The 4,595-nt window shown below is 40.6% G+C and overlaps 1 long non-coding RNA gene across 1 annotated transcript; it reads left to right on the top strand.

Moving 5' to 3' along the window:
- Positions 1 to 2,009: 2,009 nt before the first annotated feature.
- Positions 2,010 to 3,073, top strand: LOC125526629. The gene is made up of 2 exons (XR_007291829.1): positions 2,010 to 2,215; positions 2,820 to 3,073. It is a non-coding gene; the product is annotated as an uncharacterized LOC125526629 (long non-coding RNA).
- Positions 3,074 to 4,595: the final 1,522 nt, after the last annotated feature.

The following is a 4,595-nucleotide window of genomic DNA, read 5'->3' as shown; positions in this document are numbered from 1 at the left end:
ATGTGATAATGAGCCTAATGAACACCTGAAGCATCTATTTTTCCCGTGTGACTTCAGCCACAATTTCTGGATATCTATTGGGATTGAATGGAACACTGACCATAGCATCAACCAAATGCTAGAAAAGCAAAAAACCAGAACAAACATTCAATCATTCAGAGCATGCTTGATTGCTACATGCTGGTCCATCTGGAAGAACAGAAACATCATTATTTTTTACCACAAGACAAATAGCTTAGAATATTGCAATGCCTGTTTCAAGGAACAATTACAGTCATGAGGAAAGCAAAACCAAGCCGGAAGGAAGGGATGCAAACTTAGCTAGATTATTTGTAAATCTATCATAGGCATACACATAGCCATATTCACATTGTACATCGACTTGTAACACCACTCTTATATTAATCAAAAAAGTGTTGCAGTAGGGGTTTACCCTACTATTTTTGCTCAAAAAAATATATAAGACTTTTCCCAGTAGTGAAAGGGAGATGCAAGCATTGTTGGTGAAGTAGAAAATGGTACAAGAGAAGTCGACAATGCAATATGCATGTGGATCTTTAATAGCAGATATATTTTGGTCATATTGCACCATATCATTCGCTTCTCATCGTTAGGTGCTTAAATTTGACCTTCCCATTTGATCTTAAAAATTTAAGTCTGATTGGGAATCACAGTGGTTGATAAAATAGGTGGGATGTGGGAAGTGAAACTTTAGTGCTTGCTATAACGTGCTTGAGGCATTTTTTGAGATCTACGGTAGCAGTGCATGGGCATGGTACTGGTATAACATAACTATATACAGGTGTAAATGTTCCTTCAAAAAATTACATGTATGTGTTTCGAATTTTGAAATTGCATATGTGTCCCAATTTTTGATATTTAAATAATACACTATCATTTATTGCAATGCACGTGCAATTTCCAGTGAAGGACAATTGGCCGGTGATCTGAGTGTACATGGTACTTGTGAATAATGGGCCGCAGCACAATGTCCAGTCGCTCTTGAGTGAAAATGGAGTGAAAGCTTGCTCCGAGATACTATCGTCATTTTCCAACAGGTGGTTTTGAAGTAATTCAGGTTGCCTCAGTCACCAAGGGATAGGCCTCCGTCTAACTCTGCGTTGGTCTCAAGCCCTGTTTCAGGTTGGGACGGACCGTGCCAAGATCATCACTTTTGTAAAAGTTGGGCTGGGTGATCGATCCAAAAATATGCACCAAGTTGCAGAGATAGTGCATCTGCTCAACGAACGCAACACTGAAATTCATAAGATTATTAGTCATGGGCAGAATAAAGCTGGGCATGTAATGGTGGCAATTGGTCATGGAGAGCAGCACACAGCTTCTTGGCTTACACATGCTCGCTCCCCAGGAGATTATCATTATGATTACCGATGATTGTAAAACTGTTATAGCTTGAGTAATGAAATGCCCCCCACCAGCGGAAAAAAACACGCCACCGCACCAAATGAAACCTGCATAGTTGACTAAAAAAATCAAAATAACAAATTCAATCAAATATCAGGAGACTATGCATTAGCTAGACCGTATGTGCAACGCACTGTGTCTTGTTCAAAAATCATAGGTGCCAAATACATAAAGCAATACCAAACTGTCAAGATGACACATTTTCTTATACACTATGTATCTTGTTACGGAATACTACTAATTAATTTCCCTTGTAATTTTGGAGCGAATAAATACCATAATCTTGGTATGGAGTATTACTAATTAATTCCGTCTGTAAATAATATTGGGAGGCAATAAAATGTCACAATGTTATAATGGAAAACTAATTAATTTCATATGGTTATTTTTAGGAGGCAATAAATGCCCTAATTGTGTATATGGAATACTAAGAAACTCCTTATGGATGTATTTGTAGTCTGTCAATCGATACCTATAGGATATTCCATGATGTGCGTATAATCCGAGGATCCTTATTAATCACGGCGAATTGTAAAAAGGAAACTCGCCAAAGCAGGAATGAATAAAATGGCAAACATTGATACTCCAAGAATCGGCCATGCCTCTATATAAACAGCAGAAGGAACCAGCAAAGTAGTACAAGTCTAAACCAAACGGACATAGGAGAAGAGAACACTAAACAATTTCATTATGGCTCTAATCCGGATCAACACTGGTGTTCTGTGCTTGATGGCACTTTTGATGGTTTCAACCACTTTATTGTCGAGTGAAGCATCAGGGAGGAAGATAGGTACATTTCTATTTACCCGAGCTTATCAACTGTAGTATATATGAATTTGTGGTTTCCTAGAGCTAGATAAAAAATTGATCCTATTGCATCATTCTCTGTTGCCAATGATATGAATGTTTCTTATGAAGTTTAATCATTCAAGTTAATATATGCAAGTATTTTTGCAAGAGAAAAGTGTTTCAACCGTGCCTAATAGAGTGAGGTGTTTAGTTAAGATAGGCAAGTATCTTTTTCCTCATACTCGCAAAAAATAGATATAAAACTATTTTTCCTTGTAGTGCAAACTTGTGCGTCGCGTTCGTCCCCTTATTTAAAAGTTATCATGCCTCATAGTACTTTAAACCTACTGTTATTTAACAATGGCATGGAAAGAAAGAGGTGTTTTCCTTGTGATTTTATGATCACCATTACAATTCTGTCGTGGTACATATGGTTTACATAGTACATAATAATTATATACCAGCCAGTAGATGTTCTTCCTATGTTTGTATTAGCACTCCATTGTTGTCCTACTATTTGCATAGTACATTGATTTCACAGAATCCTAGTTTAAATACGAACAACAAGAGGTTCTGATGGCACCTTTTATTTTTCATTGCTGTAGGCAAGGAAGCTAACATTGGCGTCGAGGGGCACCGTGAACCCTACACTCCATGTACGGATACTTCATTTTGTAATGATATCTGCAACAGAGATGGTTACGGAGGTGGGACCTGCCGTGATGGTCACTGCGAATGCATCAGATAATTGTAGCAAGAAAATGACCAAGAATAATGTTTGGAAATAAAGATTCACTTGGGAGCATTATGAATTGTTTTTCTAGCTGGAATAATTTAATTGAACATTTTTATTTTCCTACTCTTTGTATTTGAACCCGTATCATGGCCTTTTTTAACATAGATGCTCACATACACGTGCATTACACTCACGGTATTGGGACAATTTTTGGGAGAAATTAAAATTAAATCTACCACCAAAGTATAATTAATACTATGATTTCAATCAGAATGTTTTTTCATCTGAATCTGGAACTATACACTAGATAGTGTCAAATCTTTTAAACTTATCCATAACTTTATGCAGACCTTGATGTATCGACTTGAATATGTAGCAAACAATCATCTTTGATGCCAAGAGCTAGGACAGCTGGAAAACATATTATGGCTTATTGGCTATTGGGACCAAATAGATTCATTGTTATTGCACACAAAATAAGCGCATACCAATGGTCCATCAAACATATTCAGCTGGAAACTAACGAGCTGCAGCGTATTTTTGTTCCTGGCTATCTACCACAACAATGTTTGCCCTTCTCCGACAACGGATGGGTGATGACGAAGGTGCGCCTTTTGGCTAGCTCCAGTGCTTGTAGTCGTCGCTAAGTGGTCTATGGACCTGGATGTAAATTTTACTTCTAGTGTTCTTTGAACTACCTGACAGTTGGTGAATACTTCCTCAGTTGCATTTGTTATAATTCCTCGTAATTTCATTTTTATTTCTCTAGAGAAACGGAAATTATCTCTCTCATGATTTTATGTATCTCTCTTTAACTCCCCAAGTCCGATGCGCCAGGTGTCTTCCAGTTATTCATCGTTGTTGCCATTACATTTTCTTGTTTGCTACATTTTGCCATGTCATCATGTGCATTAGATCATCTTATTTTTCAAAACTTGCATCCGGTCACTTTCTCCATTGTCCATTTCGACATCCGACACTCTCACATGCACCCGTTGCACCTTCCAGTTCTCGTTTCGTGAGCGGGACAAAAATGTTCTCATCAAGGGCCGAGATTTGTCGAGTGGCATTGGTATATCACCGGTAGACCGCCTGTAAAATTTCGTTCCATTTGGAGGTTGTTTGATGCCCCAACGGTTAACCGCGTTAACCGAAACCCCTCCTCTTTGCAGCCTAGCACCCCTTCATAATAGCCCAATAGCCCATCAAAACCCCCTCGATCCTCTCCGTCATTGGATCACGATCGCGTGGGAGAAAATCGCACCTCATTTTCCCTCTCCTAGCTCCCTATACCTATATATAGGTCGTCCGAATTCGCAGTCCAAACCCTAGCTGCCATCTTCCCTCCATGCCGCCGGACACGTCCGTCCGCGCCGGACGGATCCAACGCTGCTGCCCTCGACGAATTGGAAGGTGCCATGTCACCCGCTACCGTCTCCTCCACGCAGGCCCGCAGGGCCCATTGCCGGCCTGCCACCGGGCCGAACCGGGCCGCGCCTCATGCCGGCGCCTGAGCCGCCCGCATCGTCGCCTTGTGCCGCCACTGCGTCGCCGCCAGCTCGCGCCGCCTCCGCCCCACAGCTCGTCGCGCGCACCGCCTGTTGACATGTTTTGATGTTCATGTTATGCTCTATCATGCCATGCC

Source organism: Triticum urartu, unplaced genomic scaffold (genome assembly GCF_003073215.2).
Source record: "Triticum urartu cultivar G1812 unplaced genomic scaffold, Tu2.1 TuUngrouped_contig_111, whole genome shotgun sequence".
NCBI classification, from domain to species: Eukaryota; Viridiplantae; Streptophyta; class Magnoliopsida; order Poales; family Poaceae; genus Triticum; species Triticum urartu.
This window is presented reverse-complemented; position numbering and strand designations above follow the sequence as displayed.